The sequence below is a fragment of the Panthera leo genome, chromosome D1, assembly GCF_018350215.1.
Source record: "Panthera leo isolate Ple1 chromosome D1, P.leo_Ple1_pat1.1, whole genome shotgun sequence".
NCBI classification, from domain to species: Eukaryota; Metazoa; Chordata; class Mammalia; order Carnivora; family Felidae; genus Panthera; species Panthera leo.
The window spans coordinates 99,349,949-99,369,005 of NC_056688.1; the positions used below are offsets into that span (position 1 = coordinate 99,349,949).

A 19,057-nucleotide genomic window follows, 5' to 3' on the forward strand; every position below is an offset into this window, starting at 1 on the left:
AAGTGAAAAGAACGGATTAAGTGACCCACGTTCCACCACCAGCCAGTAAGGCTTGTACTTTCTAGTCATAACACTCCACTTGTAAAATAAAGACAGTTATTAAAATGTGTTTTTTGGAGGGGTGGGGGATTCAAAATATTACTTTCTTTTAATTGTCTGAGGTGATTATTAAACCTTAGCTATAACAACTACTTGCAACTAATTCTGATGACTAAATGGTTTCATGATCCATCTGAGTGGGTTTTTTTTTTTTATAAAGGTTTATTTATTTATTTTTGAGAGAGAGAGCGCACACACGTCCGCAGGGGAGGGGCAGAGAAAGGGAGAGAAAAAGAATCACAAGCAGGCTCTGCACCAACTCACCATGAGATCATGACCTGAGCAGAAACCAAAAGTCAGACATCCAACCAACTGAGCCACCCAGGAGCCCCTCGAGTTGTGTTATGAGAGGACTGAATGAGCCACAGGACCATAAATGTTTTTCTAATTGGTAGAAATTAGAAAATAGTAGAAATTGCCTACTCTGGGCAATCTGCCTCTTCAACAATAATGGCTGCTGGGTTTGATAATTAAGCTTATCTTGAGGTTTCTTAAATTTTCCATTTCAGGTCACGTTATGTTCATTCAAGTAACTCTTTGGGGCGGTAGTTTAAGATCTTTTTTAAAGTTTATTTATTTATTTTTGAGAAAGACAGCGTGTGCATGGGGCAGAGAGAGGGGGAAAACAGAGAATCCCAAGCAGGCTCAGCACTGTGAGCGCAAAGCCCTACGCGAGGCTCGAACTCAAACTGTGAGATCATGACCTGAACCAAAATCAAGAGCTGGACACTTAACCAACTGAGCCACCTAGGCACCCTAACATTAAGATCTTTCCGTCCACCAGTAACATTCTTCAGTGGATAATATCACTTGTAAAACATAAAATAGGTTCTCAAGAGTATCTTCCCAATATTGAAAACTGCATATGCCCTTTGAATCCAGCAATTCCAGTTCTAGAAATATAGCCTTCAAATATACTTTTACCTGGTGTACACCAAGTATGCAAAGGGGCATTAATGAGAATACTGTTTATAACACCAAAAACTGGAAGTATACAGGCCCATCAGTTGGGTGCTACTTAAATAAATTATAGTACAGCAATGTGACAGAACACTACAACTATTAAAGAAACTAAGGCAGTTCCAATATACTACACTAAGAACTCATCAAGAAAATATATTACACAAGGTTTATATATGAACAACATGGCTCTGAAAGGATAAAGAAGAAACTGTTAACAAGGCTGCAGAGGTGAATACTGGCTGAATTGTTCAAAAATGGATATGTTACCTATCTAAAGGAAAAATTTTCTTAATGTTTATTTATTGAGAGAGTGCTCACAATGCGCGTGCGCGCACACACGCGCGTGCGCGCACACACACACACACACGGGAGGGGCAAAGACAGAGGGAAACAGAATCTTAAGCAGGCCCTGTGCTGTCAGCCTAGAGCCCAACACAGGGCTCGATCCCATGAACCAAACCATGAGATCTCGACCTGAGCTGAAATCAAGAGTCAGATTCTCAAACAAGAGCCCCCCAGGCGCCTATACAGAAAAAAAATTTTAATTTTTTTAAACGTTTGTTTTTTTTTGGGGGGGGGGGGTGGAGTGGAGGGCAGAGAGAGATAAGGAGACACCAAATCTGAAGCAGGCTCCAGGCTCTGAGCTGTCAGCACAGAGCCTGATGCGGGGCTCGAACTCACGAACTGTGAGATCATGACCTGAGCTAAAGTTGGGCACTTAACCACCCAGGCACCCCCAGAAAAAAAAATTTTAAGAAAACTCTTGAAACTATGAGAGACAAAGTGAAGAAAAATCCCAACTCATGATCTATTCCAAAACGAGCAGTTTGTTTTGCATTTGTTCCTGCTTTGCCTGAAACTTTTGTGTGGAAACAGCCATTGTCCAGGTGAAGCAGCACAGCTACCACATGTGAGTTGAGTAATTACCATTACACCATCTGAAATAATCCCAGCAACTCAACTGATGTTCATGTAGCTTGGACTGCAAATCTTATGGCTGGCCTATTTACAAAGTTTGGAGCTATTTTCAATCACTCAGCTGTATATCTATGTGTACATTTTCTTCAATCAACCTTTCCTGCCAGGCAGAGTGCAACATTAGCTGGCTTCCAGTAAGGAAGGCAAGGGACAGGGTGAGATAATATGTCAAAACAAGTTCTATAAATACAGCTTTTGGCCTAGTATCTCAAAAAGGAATCAAAACAGCTTCAAGCTTAAATAGAAAAATCCTATAGTCCTGCAGTATCTTACTTGAAGGCTCTAGAGAACAGAAGAGGCCAGGGATCTGGAATCTTGTTTCTCACACCGTATCTTGTCTCTCTCCCTAATCTCTGAGGGAAGTTATGATCGAATTGCAGGTATCATTCCAAAGTCAGCCTCTCCCCTTATCTTACCCCCACACTACCCAACACATCAGTATCATTTCACTGAGCTCGCTCCACTTCTTAGGCAGACATGCCCGATACACAGGACATACAACAGCGCCTAGCATCTAACTTCTACCATCTCCAAAACCCTTGACCAAGCAGCCAAGAACCCTGCCTGTACCATCTGCCCCAACCTCACCCCAAACACATGGGCACTGAAGCAGGATGCTGCCATATGGTCTTGTCTCAGGAAGTTTATCTTGTTTTGTTGAATAGCAGGAAACTTTATTCAATCTTTCTGTTCTTAATATCATAATCCTACAAAACCAGAAACAACTTTTCTGCGGAGATGCTTCCTGAGATAGGTTATATGCCAAAAAGTACAAAACTTACACCTTTGCTTCAGCCAATCAGGGAGTATGTTTGGCATAGCTAGATTCATCCCAAAGAATACACAGTCCTAGGGTAAATTCTAAATACGTTCTTAATATTGTCACTTTTGTAAAAAGTGACTTCAATTATCATGTTTTCATCACTCTTGAACTGTGTTCTAAAGTGTTTCTCACATTTAAATACCCATTCATATGATCTCCTTCGCCTCCTTCAAATCACTACTTAAACAAACAAAAAAAACCCACCACACCACTCTTTCATAAAATTAAACTTTGTAAACTTGTTTACAAAAACAAGCTCTCTTTAAAATGGGAGCTCTATCAATCAAAAATGCATGTAGGAAACATCCACTATATACCCAGAACTAGAGAGGTAACAAAAAAAGCCTAATCCCTATCCTTAATGAGTTTATAATCTTGTTCAGAAGACATGACTTACACACAAAAAAAGAACAAGATACAAAAAGCATAGAACAGCATACATCCAAGGGAAAGCATATATGGCAAGGGAAAACATCTGGCATCAATTTGAGAGAGACTAAAACATCTATCTCAGGACAGCTGATTCCTAATTTCCCTGTCTAAATCAAATTTATGTGCTATTTAATCACACTGTCTAGGATAGAGTAACATTTTTGCTACCTTCCACTAAAATTACCCAGCCTACCAATAATTCTCACATCATCATTCCTTTTGAACAAACCTCCCTATTTTCCTATTACACTCACAAATCAGTTAATGGATGAGGCAAAACTTGCCAGGCCCCCACCTCCCACTTCCCCATCCTCACCATGAGGAGGCATCTCCTGATGATGTTTAGTACAGGGAACAAGACTTAAAGAAACTAAAGTTAATTCTGCTTCTGATATCTTCAGTAAACAGGCACTAGCAGAGATAAACTAGTAATTCTGGGGATACTCCATGAACCTGCTATTTGCCTTACAGCTCTTTATCATCAATAAGTGAATTATTGACAGTGAGCTGCAAAATCAAAGCCATAATCATGTTCATAAGGAAATTCGAAAATTAAACTGAGTTAGACTGATTCATAATCCAATAATCCCATATAATATTCTATATGTTAACAAAATTAATAGACAAGTATTTACTGTAAACCTTGTAACGTGTCCTACACTCAGATACTGTAGTCACCCCACCACTTTCTAATCCCAGTTTTGCTGCTTGCTAGCCAGTTAACTTGGGACAAATTGTTTAACTTCTTTACACCTGTTTCCTCACCTGGGAAATGGCTATAGTAACAGTATCTATCTTACAGGGTGCTTGTTAGAATTAGAGAATTTATATACATAAAGCATTCAGAACAATCCCTGGCACACACAGAGTGCTCAATAAACGTCTGCTATCATTATTATTCCAGGCACTAGGGTTGGTGCCTATGGTGAGAAAGGAGAAGTCCCCAAAAGTTTTACTCTTTGACAAGATGATTTTATCTCTTCAAATTGGGAGTGCCTAAGATTCTACAGAAATAGGTCTTATTAAAAGGGGTGGGGGGGATAGATAAGAAGGCAATGACTGGCTGACTGATCTTCAACTTCCAACTGGGCCTGTGAGCATCCAGTATAAGTGTAACCTCCATTAGGAAATACTGAACCACTTGTTCTAAGAGCATTTATTTATTTATTTGTAAACACTTATTTATTACCCCCATCATACCAAAAAACATTTTGTGGAAACTTTCAAAATGCATACAATGAAAAAAATAAATAAAATGAGATCAGGGAAATTATATATATATATATATATATATATATATATATATTTTTTTTTTTTTTTTTTTTAAATACCAAAAACAAAGGGAAAGCTGGAATCGTGATGTGCTAGCCCGTGTCCCTTACTGAGGTTGGGCTGTAAAATCAAAGAGCTGCCACTGATTTTAATCTCCAATGACAGCCCCTACAGAGGGTGTATAGTGATTCATACTATAAATGAGAAAACATTAGTAGGATGGTAAAATGAGATGGGCACTAAGAGTTGCCAAGAAGGGGAGGGTGAATCCAATTTAAAGCCACTCAACAGAATTTCAGAAACTCATTAAGTATGCAGGACCCACAAAAGACAGCTCCAGGCCCCAAACTCTAAACAAACACATATACCCAAAGCCAACAATGGACAAATCACTGAAGTGATTCCTCAGTGATTCAAAGCCAGAATACATCAGCAAATGGTCACACATATTCTGCAACCATACCACAGAGCCACAGGAAGAAGTTGCCTCAGTGAACTGTGTTTCTCCAGCATTTAAAGTCCTTTTCTCTCTTCACTGTCCACAGTAACAAGTATATGCAGAGAACAGTCTCATCCTTACTCAGCTGACAAGTTCTATTCCCAACTCTGCATGCTTATGACTCATGGGGGGAGGGGGGAAGGGAGTAAAAGCAAAATGTAAAACAAAGAAACAAAACTTGAATTTAGACTTAAACTGATCAAGAGTGAGGAATTCACTTCTGCCTAATTAGAATATCTCAAACAAACCAAGAAAACAATCTTTTAAAAATAGCATAACAAACCCAATACTCTTTGGAAATAGCCTGAAATCTGTCTACATGTCACATCCTCTACTCTTCCTTAAATAGACATGACACCAAAAAACATTACAAGCCCTCTGTAAAGCCAAACTTTACAAAGCACTCTGAATCAGTGCAACATAGCATAGGACGCTGTAAAGCCCAAAACAACAGGGCATTTCCCACAGCTCCTTTCCCAGCAAAGGGCCAAGAGACTGAGCTCTTACTACACCCTCTTTCAAAAAGATGTGTACAAAATCATTTCTTAAGGAGGTGGTCGTGCCTCAGTCTTTTCTACTCAAATTTTGTATCAGGAAATTTGCATGCCAGACAAGGAATTCATTTCCACCTCTAAGAACTGATCTTTGAAACTGGTAAAAAAACAAAGGGGGAAAAACACTATTACTTTAAAAAGATAAGTTTCTAAAAGAACCCAAAGACCATTTCTGACACTGTATTTACCAGTTTGGCCTTCCTCTCAGAAAACAAATTTTCTTCAATAATACAAATCTTGTCTCCTTGCCCCATCCCCAAGACTCTGAAACATTCTCTACCATTTATAAATGACAAAACAGAAAAGACAAACGGATCACCTCTTTCACTTGAAAACCTCAGTCCTCCACAGTAATGTACACAGACAGACAGACGGACGCACGTAAGAACACAAACTGCGAGCCCTGCTCAGGCCTGAGCCAATATGGGCACACAGGGCAGCCACGCCGCCTAGCTAGTGGGCTGCTCCTGCTGCTGCTGTACAAATATAGAAAGCTGAAAGTGGAACAGCAGCTTCAGCAGAATAGATTCTGCTCCGTGCTCAGAGAGGGAGGAGCAGGGACCTGCACAGCTTTACCCATACATGGTTGCTGAAAGGGGGCCATCAGTGAAAACCCAATTATCTCACACACATGCATTCTGTTCACATGCTCCAGACAAAAACCAGAAACACACAGGCTGGTGCTTGAAGAAAGGTTTGAGAGATTCTATTTCAGTCAAGGAACTTCCCAATAATCTCAGTCACTTACACCAAGAATCCCCCAGCCATGGGAAATAGAAAAGACAGTGTGAAAACTTTACTAGGTCAGAGTCTTACCAGATCAGCAGTAGCTGTGAGGCTTAATTTATCATTTAAATTATGGAATTTAACACAGTAAAAAAGGTTATTTCCATTTGTGTGAATGATCCCGACCTTCACTGCTCCTGTGCTATTTCCAGAATCAAGATCTCATTCCAGCTCTCAGGTTATGTTTTGGGGTCCCTCCTTTTTTTGGGGGGCAGGGGGTGTTACAAGTTAAAATAAATTCTGATGGTGATTTTAAAAATATAATTTCCCAGGATGCTGGCTTATGTAATCAGAAGCCATATTTTATATTCCAAAAATTACTCTGCTTGGAACAATTCATTCAGATTCATTCAATGTGAAGTGTATGAAAAGCTCAATTTCTGGCCAGAGTGAACTCTCACAGGATAAAAAACGCATGGTTGACTGGTTGAAATGATCCCATACGTTAACTCCTAATCAATCAACCAAGTATTTACCATGCACTGTCTAGATTCAGTATTACAGGGGATGCAGCACAAACATAAACTGTACTATCAACGACTCCAATACTTAAACTCTAGTTCTTAGGTAAGATTAATACATGAGATAATAAAGGTTGATAGCATCTGACTAGTGCTAAACTGTGGAGTAGCAACTATAAACACTATACAAATTAAGAGAAAGACTGAAGACACACCTAGATCTTCTCCCACAGGTCCCACCTACTAGCACTCAAAGGGCATTATCTTTAAATGTAAGTCTACAATATTTGAACTAGATGATTTCTAAGGTCCCTCCATTTCTGAAATTCTTTAAGTCTGTAATTTAAAAATATAAAGTTAAGGGGCGCCTGGCTGGCTCCGTTGGTTAAGGCTCCAGCTCTCGATTTCAGCTCAAGTCATGATCTCATGGTTTGTGGGATTGAGCCCTGGGTTGGGTTCTGTGCTGACAGCACAGAGCTTGCTTGGGATTCTCCCCCTCTCTGCCGCTCTCCTGCGCACACATGCGCATGTGGGTTCTCTCTCTCCCAAAATAAGTAAACTTTAAAAAAAGTAAAAAGAAATGTATAGTTTTTTGCCAACTTCAGAGAAAATATATTCTAAAAAAAAAGAAAAATAAATTCAGACCATAACTCAGCATCCACTCTAACATCTCTCACATCACACTTTCAGGAACATATCTCAGAAATCTCTGCCTAGCCTTTTGAGGAAATTTTACACCACCATTAAAAGGATGGGAAAAAAGAGGTGCCTGGGTGGCTCAGTCAGTTAAGCATCTAACTTCAGCTCAGGTCATCATCTCATGATTCGTGGGTTCAAGCCCCGTGTCAGGCTCTTTGCTGACAGCTCAGAGCCTGGAGACTGCTTCAGATTCTGTGTCTCCCTCTCTCTCTGCTCCTCCCCCCACTTGCACTCTGTCTCTTTCTCTCCCTCAAAAATAAACATTTAAAAAAATTTTTTAAATAAACAAAAGGGGGGAAAAAACACAAAACACCTGCCACAGGAAAACAGTATGGTGGAGACTAGAAATGTTGGTGCTGACACATTCTGAGATTTTTTATTACAAAACACTACCAGTCATCCAACCATGAAGGAGAATTCCAGAGAACAGAGCCCTGACCAGTTCCTTCCCATCACTGAATTGTCTGGTATGTATGTGCGCATTAGCCTAAGCTTATGGGGCATAAATAAACAAATACGCTAGGTAGCTTCCCCCACCCTCCAGCAACACACTGTCCTTGAAACTAAAGAAACTCTTCAAATTCTTAAGACATAATAACATATCCACCATAATTACTTGCTCCAATATATTTTATTAGGAAATTAACGTTTTGGAATTTTGAATTCTCTTTGCCCATTGTATGTAATACAGTAATGATCAGCAAAGAATGCTAAATGACAGCAAACTTGATCTTGCAAACTTGATCTCTCAATCCCACTACCTAGATCTCCTAGTGCAAGGCAGAGCCTTGTCCACACCGTCTAATATACTGACAAAGAAAACACAGGATTCCAGCAGTAGAGGCACCTTCATGTCCGACAAAACACAGATATGCAAATGTTCAACATTTTATTAAAAACCTGTTAATTGTATATAGTGGCTTATATATTTAGTTTTTCTGAGCAGCTTGTTATAGCAACTTTGATTTCCCAAAGAGTAACTGGTTATGGATTAATATGCTATTTTTTGGGTAAGATCACAGCTTTAATGATCTATTACAGACTTTACCAAGGTTCCTCTTGTGAAGGCAACTAAGTAAAAATAAAGAACACAGTTCAAAGGACCACAACTATATATACCAAGCAGTGATTAAAAGTACCACCTCAAAATCAAAATGGCTATAAACAGCTACAGTATGGCCTTGGGCTGGTCATTTCTTTCTCATTTCCCATTTCCTCAAAAATGGGACTGGACCAGAACAGGAGTCCCTATCTACGGTCCACAGACCTACAGAATTCCATAAACTCCCTTATATTATGTGTAAATTTTACACATATATGCAAAATGCATTCATACACAGCTGACCCTTGAACATGGGTGTGACCATGCACGGGTCCACTTACTTGCAACTTTTTTTGATAAATACAGTACAGTACTTTAAATGTACTTTCTCTTCCTTATGATGTTCTTAACATTTTCTTTAGTTTATTAAGAATTCAGTGTATGATACATGTAACATACAAAATGTATTGACTGTTTTATCAGTAAAGCTTCCTGGTCAACAGTAGGCTATTAGTAAAGTTTGGGGGGCATCAAAAGTTATAAGTGGATTTTCTACTAATCTCCACACTGTTCAACTATACTTATTTATTTCTATTTATAGGAAAATAGGTCCATAACTTTTACCAGATTTACAAAGGGGGGTCCATGATCCAAAATAGATTTAGATTAAGACTAAACAATATACAGTTTGTTCTCCATTCTAACATCCTTTTATCTCCTCTTGTACTTCCTGGTCCAAAAAGGGAGTCCTCATGACTAAACCCAGTCAAGAATAAACAAGTTATCATGGCCAAGAAATTACTCAAAATAACATATTCCAGGGCGCCTGGGTGGCTCAGTCGGCTAAGTGACCCTTGATATTCGGCTCAGGTCATGATTTCACAGTTCATGGAATTGAGACCCATGCTGGGATCTGCACCAACAGGGGAGATACTTCTTGGGATTCTCTCTCCCTCTCTGCCCTCCCCATCTGACCCCCGTGCTCTCTCTCAAAATAAATAAACTTAAAAAAAAAAAAAAAAAAAAAGGTCTAGAGGTGCCTGGGTGGCTCAGTCAGTTAAGCATCGAACTCTTGATTTTGGCTCAGATCATGACTCACGGTTCCTGAGTTCAAGCCCTGCACGGGGCTCTGCACTGACAGTGCGAAGTCTGCTTGAGATTCTCTCTCTACCCCTCTCCGTTGCTCATGCTCTCTCAAAATAAATAAATTTAAAAAAAAAAGTCTAAGATAAAATGTATTCCAATTAAAACTGAACCTGAATTGTTTTTAGATGATAGGCTAACATTACAATGCTTAAAAGAAAAAAAAAAAAAAAAAGTTTCCAAGCAAATTTTAGCACTATAGCTCATCTCAGGAGGCTTACGTGAAAACAGAACTCTTTAGGTGTGTTAGGGATATCCCATATAGTTCCTCTCTTACCAGGTGCACTTTTTTTAAAAAAGTAAAGCTTCCAGTTTCCCACTTCTTATTTTTTTTAATGTTTATTATTTTTGAGAGACAGAGAAAAAGTGAGCACATGCAGGGGAGGGGCAGAGAGCAAAAGGGAGACAGAGGATCAGAAGCAGGCTCCACACTGACAGCAGAGAGCCCCACGCAGGGCTCAAACCCACAAACTCTGAAATCATAACCTAAGCCAAAGACAGAGGCTTAGTCGACTGAGCCACCCAGCACTCCCCAATTTCCTACTTCTAATTCTATCCCTATAGCAAAGAAATAGGAGGTAGGTAGAGAGAAAAAACTACAACATGGAAGACTGAAGTGAAGAATAGTCAAAGAAGCAAGAGGCAATATATGAGAATGGCCACTGCCTAATACTATACACCTATACTGTAAAAAGTATATCAGACAAAAAAAAAAAACAACTAGCCTCTAAGACAATAAAAGTATGTGTTTGTTACTGAACAATTTAAGCCTAAAATTTTTAGGTTCTCATGGCAACCTAAGTGATCACACTGCACATACTGTATATAAAGCACATATTTAGAGAGTTAACTAGTAAACTCAAAATGTGACATATGTGCAATGTGGGCGACAACATTATTCTGGGAACTTTAACTTTAAAATCTTCCAACTTTTATTCTGCAGCCCCAAAGATGATATAATAGAGTCAACTATGCAGAAGGCACAAGCTCAAGGAAGAGGTACAAAGAACATAAATAGAAGCAAAGAGATAAAAGACAAGAAAATTCAGGCTATCAGAAAAAGTTTCTGAACATGACTCTCCCCTACTGTGAATCAACCTGTAAAGGGAGGCTTAAAAAACAAGACTGCTAGTGAGGACATATATCAAGATAGCATTTGGGACACTCTTTCATGTGGGCCCAGACAAAAGAGGACATGGTCACAGACCAGACAGACCGCTTGGTAAATGTGGCACTGACTGAAAGGTCCCCTGGAGAGACTGGGGTTTTCTTTCTCTCTCTTTTCTAGGAGCTCATGGAGTATGGCTGTTTAGAATTAAGAAGTAATTATCAGAGCCAAAATGATGGCTGTGGGGCATGGGAACTGGGGGAGAGGGACCAGACTTTAAGAAGAGGGTAGGGGGGAAACGACAATCTTTTGTGTCACATCATGTCTCATTTTGGTTCCCTAGAACCAAATAAAGCTGTAACATCCAGTTTTCTCATCTATTAAATGACCTGTGAGGGTTACCTCCATCTATCTGCCAACAGAAACTTCATTATGACCCATGCATTTGTTTTGAAAGACTTGAAGATGTCGAGAATGACTTGAAAGTCATGAATGCTACTTTAAAACCACATTTCCATGCCACTTGTTAAGTCTAAAATTACTCCCACTTTTCGATCAGAAAACCGGTAAGCAGTTTAGGAAAGGTACACCAAAAAATATATCAGGGCAGTTATTTTTCTAACTCTCTCAAAGCTAAGAACTTCTAGAACAAGATACTGAATTTACATTACTGGTTCAATGATTAAAAATTACATTACTACATGAAAAGGAATGGCTACAAAAATAAGTTATTTCATTACTGTCATGAGACTAGGCCTCGAGAAGCAAGAAAAATGCAGGAAAATGGCACAGCATCTGGAGTGTAGACTGGCAGTCCAACCATGTCCTACCACGTAATAGCTCGATGCCTCAAATAAGTTACCCTCCTCACTGAGGTTCCTAACACCTCAAGTTGCCTTGTCTACCAAATGTAAGGATGCACCATTTCTCTCTTTTTCCACCCCACTCCTGTATCTGTCTGTCTCTCCTCCCTTCCCCCATCAATGTGAGGTCTAACAGCTTCTTTCATTACACTATAATTTGGCATATTTTCTAATCAAAAACTTTGCACAATGACTTTTACACAAAAATTCACTGGTCAAATTGAGAGCCAGAACAACTAAGTAATAAATGTTTTACAGTGAAAAGGAAAAGGGCATTGGGGATAAAACTAGGATTAGAGATTTCTTTCAGAGTCAGGCCACACCTGCTAATGACTAAAATATTTGATTACCTTAATTACCTTGGCTGCACAACAAGAAGTGCTGGTGGTCATGAAACTCCAGAATATTAAAAACTCAGCCACATTTTCATTATAGCATTCTCTACTGTGTTGAAGTCAAGACAGCAAAAGACTGCCAACAGCATTTTCACTTTAATTTTCTGGTAAGACAAAAAGGAAAATTAATCTTGGAGCCAAATTCTCCATTTTTAGGTATGGTAAATTCTTCGAGGAAAAAATATCTGTGTTATGAAAAACTGAAAACATTTCTGTATATCTTAGAAAATATGCATATGTGCTTTTCTTAAAAGGTATAAAAAAATCTCAAGCTAATAATCTTTTTTGGGAGGGATGTGCAAAAGGGGACAGGGACAGGACCCATGGGCAGGAAGAGCTAATAATCTTTTTTTTTTCTTTTTTTTTTTTTTTTTAAGTAAGCTCTGCACCCAACATGGTGCTTGAACTCGTGACCCCGAGATCAAGAGTCACATGCTCTACCAAATGAGCCAGCCAGGCACCCCTCAAGCTAATAATCTTAACTGTTTACCTACTACTACCTTTTAAGCAATTGTGAAAGAAGAAAGATAAAATAAAAGCTGAAGCGCTTTCTGACAGAGGCATTTGATGACTGGCATACTAAGCAACAGGGCATCCAAAAAACAAACCAAGTAAGTCATTTTTTGGTATATATAATTAGTAATTGCCTAAATAGGGGCACCTGGGTGGACTTTCGATATTGGGTCAGATTATTATTTTACATAAATGAACCTACTCTATACAAAAATACTCATAAATGCACCACAAAAAATATTAAACATCTTGCCTATGTGGGTTTGATTTTGTTTTTAAAACTTTGAGGCCTCTTTGATACTCCAGCTTATAATCAATTTCATCTTATTAATAAGCACATTATAAAGTATTTAAACTGAATATAACATTTATCATCTTTTCCCTCCCACCATTAAAGGACCAGATTGTTCCAAATATGGCATTACCTTTTCAAAGTTCTAGGGTTTAGGTAAGACATAATTCTTTTAAAGAATTCTCTCTCTTGTCATGACTGACAAGCATGACTTAAATGGAGATAAAGAGGCTAATGAAAAACATGTGAGTCTGATGGTCAACTGCTATTTTATTAGAGGAGAAAAACAAAGCATACCGCTTTAAAATGGGAAATCCACATACACAATCTCTTTGAACTCAGGCAGTGGAGCTCCTGCTAACTAGATAGATAACCCCCACCTGAGGGAAGAGGCAGAGGCCACCTGCCCAAGATGCTGCAGAAGGGACTCCTTTGCTAGGTAGAAAGTTTCTCCGCATAACCTCTAAGGTCCTTCCCTAACTTCAGAAACTTGCAACTTCATTTATAAAAAACAGAGGCATGGTAAATGCAAGGTATGAGTGGAGACAGAACAGTATGCTGAAAAATTAGAAAGCCTGGGCTGGAATCCTGTTTCCGCTTCTATGTGAACCAAAGTAAAGCACTTCACTTCTCTCATTTGCAAAATGAAAGGATTAGAGAAGAAAAATCTCTGAAGATTCTAACCTTCTGAGCCTATGGCTTCTTCCTATGCCAGCCTCGGCCACCCACCACCTTCCCACTGCTGCACCTTACCATAATTAGGCAGCTTTTTAAAACATCTAATTAATGTAACACAGAAAGTAAAACCTTTAACTTTCTATTTCTGGCTTGTTTCAAATATGCAACAGCATTTTATCAAGGAGTAGTTAATGCCACACAGTTCTTGATATACTGGCTTTTCTCTGAACTCTAGTGACAGCTACACAGTGACAAGTTGTAAGCAAGGAGGCTGTTACCATGGGGACCCACTAGGATTCCTGGGGGTGGATCCAGAGGGCTTTTTTCTTTTTTTTTCTTTTTTGGTCAAAGCATTTTTTGATGTTCTGGATCTGGCAATTCAGAAAGCCTGATTCCATTTTTCTTTAGCAAGCTATCTTCAAGAAATATTACCATATAGTATACAATGCTGAAGAAATATTAGATACTGTTTCAGAGACTCTGTCTTACAAAAGAAGGAAATATATTCTAGTCTTCATCTTTCCCCTATACATAAAAACAAATACAGGGGCATCTGGGTGGCTCAGTTAAGCACCACACTCTTGGTTTCAGCTAAGGTCATGATCTCACAGTTCAGCAGTTCGAGCCCCACCTCAGGCTCTGCACTAACAGTACAGAGCCTGCTTGGGATTCTGTCTCCCCATCTCTCCCTGCCCCTCCCCTGCTCACGCTCGCTCTCTCTCAAAAATAAAATAAACATTAAAAAAAAATTTAATGTGTCAGACACACAAAATAAAATGGACTATAAAGTCAAACTGGACCAGAACAGAGAAGTGTACATTTAAATTCCAAGTCTGCCTCCAAAATTGCTGTGTGTGGACAAAGGGGATGTAGTTCGGGGAGATGAGCTGCTACTCCCAGCTAAATGTGTTGCCACTCAGTTTCCCCTGAGACCTGTTCTGTTAGAAGATACCTTAAGAAAACAGGTCGTTTACAAACCTGATCTGTGGATCTGGTTTGTTCACAGGAGAAGTTGGAACAGCCAGAATTCAAAAGAAAACATTTTTCTAAATTGCACGCTTCCTGGAACAGAGTGAAGTCTTTGTCTGGATCTTACTGAGGCAAGAGCAAAGTTATACCAGACAAATGAACTTTAATAAATAAAAATAGCACTTGATTTCAGTAAAGAAGTTTGCAGGCTTTTTTTTTTTTATTATTATTGCACTTGTAAATGTATCAAGAGGCTATTAAACAGAAATAGAACATGATAAAAACAATAAATATATAATAAACATGGTGTCTTTCCATTATTATTTCCCATAAATCTCAAAGGGGAAATACAGAAGAACAAGCCCAGAGTACAGTTTTGTCACATGAGTTTAATGCCAGCCTAAAGACTTTAAAAAAGACTCAGACCACAGGACATGAGAGGAAGCAAACTCCTGGGTGTTTTATTCGTTTTTACTACTGGTTTACAATCTCCTTGATTTTATTTTTAAATGCATGTCTTGGCCCAGAAAAGCAAGAGAGCACAGGCTGCCAACAGTATCAGATTCTCTTTTTCTAATTCTCTGGAGCTACAGAAAACAGAGCCAGAATCAGGGTTGTCTAGGAGCCTTCTGATTTTGTCCAGGCAATATACAATATGAGGTTTCAAGATCACAGAGGTACACAAAGTCTTTTGTAGTACAAATTTTAGCCAACTTAATGTCTTTTTTAAGTTTATTTATTTTAAGAGCAAGAGAGCATGCATGCGGGAGGGGCAGAGAAAGGGAGGGAAAGAGAATCCCAAGCAGACTCTGCCCCACCAGCATAGAGCCTGACTCAGGGCTTGATCCCAGAAACTGTGGAATCACGACCTGAGCCAAAATCAAGTCAGACACCCAACTGACAGAGCCACTCAGGCATCCCCAAGTTAATGTCGTTCAATGGAAGGCTGCTTACAATTTTTTTTTCCCATAAAACTCCTTTGAGTACTGATTATCTTCAAAAGACAATGATTTGAAAAAACAAGAAATTCTCAGAATTTCAGTTTTAAAAGATTTTCTTCCTATTCCTCAGCCCTGATCTCAAAACGTAAAATTTAAGTGCCATTCGACCAGACATGCAGCACTCTAAAAATATCAAGTCTCTATTTTGTGCAAGGACCCAATACCACTGAGCACTATGGACAGTAAGACTTCCGATATGCAGAACATTCAGCTCAATATCATATGTGCACTCCATGAAAGTGCAACACTGGTTATGTACATATTCACAACAATCAGGCTAGCCTCCAATAGGAAATAACGTCTTCCAGTTTTTCCTACTCTGCAAATCCATTCCCTCCTGGTTGTATGAAAATCCATGTTTCAAAGCTGGGTCTAGTCTCTTTTTAATTCCTGCTCATTATTATTACGGGGAAATTTTACATTTTTCCAGAAAAAAGGTTTTCAACTTAAATACCAAATGATCACAGGAAGAAAAAAACTGGAAGCATTAAACTATCTTTCTCAGAGCTTCCCTCTCTCCCTCATTAACATTTCTCAAAGAGAAAAACACCACTGTGATGCTCCTATTACAGATCATTCATGAAGTTACTAACTGAGCCCAGACCAGACAGACTCCATCAACTGGGCACACAGCCACTCACCATTACCCTTTGTTTAAAGTCTCAACTGCCATTCAACTCACATTATTGTATTCCACTCAAGTCCATCAACTTTCCTTCAAGAGGAAACAATCAAGAACTAAAACAAATGTGTTACTTAACTAGAAAAGAAGAATGAACTTAATCCATACACCTCACAAAAAATTCTTCTAAAATCATGGCCCACCATTAAGTTTCCTATCTGAAATAACAATATTATTTTGTTATGATCAGTCATATATGCTGCAAAGAATAATCTAAGCAAATAAACGTTACATAAACTAAATAATCATTAAAAACACGTAAAAACAAAACCTCAATCTTAATTTGGCAAAGCACCAGAGAGAAGTACTCTCTACACACCAAAAGTGACAATATAGAGGAATGTCTATACTACAGAGGAGCCAAGACCTCAAAGGAGCCTAAAGGGGGAGCTACCTGCTGTGTGGGGGAAAGGGGCAATCTTCCAAAAAGCCATGATCCTAGGCCTGACTTCTAAAATGCAAAAATATTTAAGAAATATTAAAGCTTGTACTCTTCTCAAAGGTTTCAGTAATTAAGAGAAACCTTCAAACTAGCCTAAGTACAAAACGGAATTAACTGAAAGGATACTGGAGTATTTAAAAGAACTCAAAGGCAGAAAGTATAACAGAGCCACACCTGGAAAAGCTTTATGCATAGGTTTCTATTCTGCATGTGGATGGCCGCCTCTCTCCCCAGAGATGCATTTCTCACCTATACTTCTTTCAGGATGAATCTACTTAATTATCCCTCCCTACAGACTGGCCTTCACAGCTTCCTGATGTATCATGAGCCTAAACTTGACTGTGAATGTGATTTTATATGTTTCAAGTTCTCTGAATTCAGGTGATACGTGTGTTCCCTAAAGACTTAAATCTCAGTTACAATCTCAAATTCTTAGGAGAAACTGATTTGCCCAGCTTGGGTTAGGTGTCCACCTCTGGTCCAATAAGCTGTTACAAGAAGGGGTAGGTCACAGAGTATAATTAGTATAGGGACTGTGTGCCTGACTCCTCAAAAGTTATAGAATACATGGGGCGCCTGGCTGGCTTAGTCCATACAGCATGTAACTCTTGATCTCAGGGTTGTGAGTTTAAGCTCCACCTTGGAGCCTAGAGCTTGCTTAAAGGAAAAAAAAAAATTTTTTTTTTAAGTTATATAATACACTCAGCCATAAAGCAGTCTCCATGCTCAAAAAAGCTTAAAATCTTGCTGAAATGAGAAAATGCGTCTAATGAAACACTAAATTATATCCTATAATACAGTATTGGAATGGATGAACAGTAAAGGCTTCATAAGAAAGGTTAGCTATGTAGTAAATGACAAATAGAAATTGAACCATGAGCAGGAAAGGGCTGACAAACAAAAAAATGCAATGCACATTCCTCTCGTTTTAGCCTTCTAAGAAAGAGAAACCTAAGGAATAGTCCTTTACCACATAAACAGCTTCCAGTGAAACATCGTTGTTGAAAATCTGCTGTAAGGTTTAAAATGGCTATATGATCACAAAACAGTACTGCTTCAATAGGCGGTAATAACCAGCTAGCTGATAATGTCAGTTACACAATGTCAAGTTGCTCATCACCACCACCCTGACTTCCTTTCATTCCCCAGACCCCTAAGACTCTTGCTCAGACAACAGCATTCAGAATCAGGCAGGCAGCCAAAAGGACAACACAGGTGTTTCTCACTAGTACTATCCCACCCAATCTAGTATGGTAAACCGGGCAGTATCACACAAAGTCATGCAGGATAGAAACATTAGCCAAGCCATGTGATGGGGGGGGGGGGGGGGGGGGGGGGGGGGGAGGGAATTAGAGCAGAAAAGAGGCATGTTTTCCACACACAAAAGCTACAAGCACAAAGAAACTGGGAAAAGCCTGCAGTAAATGATCTGTGCAAAACAGAAACCAGCAAAAACTTAACAGATGTCCACATAATTTTGGGTTAAAAAAGGGTCTACTCATTGTAGACTCTTAGTTACCCCACATTATCACCAAAATATCACATTCCCAGTCTCTGCAAGAGCTTGCTTCAATCTCACAGGAAACAAAAAAGGTAAAAGAACAATGAGAAAGTGGTGACAGTTTCTAAGTTAATGATTCTTTTGCTGAAGAGTAGCAAGGTTATGTAAATGGAAACTACTGACCTTCCAAAATTAAAAGTATGACACTATAAAATTAAACAGCTTTGAAACCAAAAAATTGCATTTTGTATAATCCCCAAACTAAAGACATTTCCCAACTCGAAAATAAAGTTTCAGTGGAGTTTCAACATAGGGAAAAAAAGTGATATTCAACTCCATTTTGTCAAAGCTGAACATAGCTGTTTAAACACTTGGCAGTCCATGGAGGTCAGAAAGTTAGTTAACAGTTCCTTCTAAAGCCACACTCTGCACCTATGAACATACCCCAAAAGTGGCATATTAAAATTAAGTGAGATCGATCCATCAGACCTCACTGCAGTCTCTAAACTGGAACTCACCATTTTTCTTTATACTTGCTTGCCATTACTTTCTAAGTGGAGAAAAAGAGAAATCAAAATGTTACAATCCAAAAGCGGTTCTGAAAATGAGTCTACTTCCTGCGAAATGGGGAGAAGGTCAGCTGATAGAGGGTCACGTTAGAATTTCACAAAGCTCTAAGAGCTAAAATGCTTTCTAACATCTTAGATGCTTGAAATGCCAATACACAGTACTCTCACACAGTCTCCCCTAACTAGGCTTTCTCATCCCTTCAGGGGAAAAAAAAAAAGTCCAATTTTAAGTACTTTTCATATTTATAAAATTCATGTTCTCTGTATAAAAATCTTAAAAACAATCAGGGGCA

At 38.9% G+C, this 19,057-nt stretch overlaps 1 protein-coding gene across 24 annotated transcripts in view; it reads right to left on the bottom strand.

The window, feature by feature from the left end:
- The window catches only part of CELF1 (CUGBP Elav-like family member 1), a 73,689-nt gene that overhangs the window by 44,380 nt on the left and 10,252 nt on the right, over positions 1-19,057 (bottom strand). For 13 of the 24 annotated variants that reach the window (XM_042906784.1, XM_042906804.1, XM_042906803.1 and 10 more), the window contains exon 2: positions 12,073-12,221. The exons of 7 other annotated variants lie outside the window; for them this stretch is intronic. The gene's annotated coding sequence lies outside the window, so the exon portion shown is untranslated. Of the gene's footprint in view, positions 1-12,072; positions 12,222-18,713; positions 19,000-19,057 lie in introns of those variants that run through there. 4 more of the 24 variants (XM_042906802.1, XM_042906805.1, XM_042906783.1 and 1 more) reach the window with 2 other exon arrangements.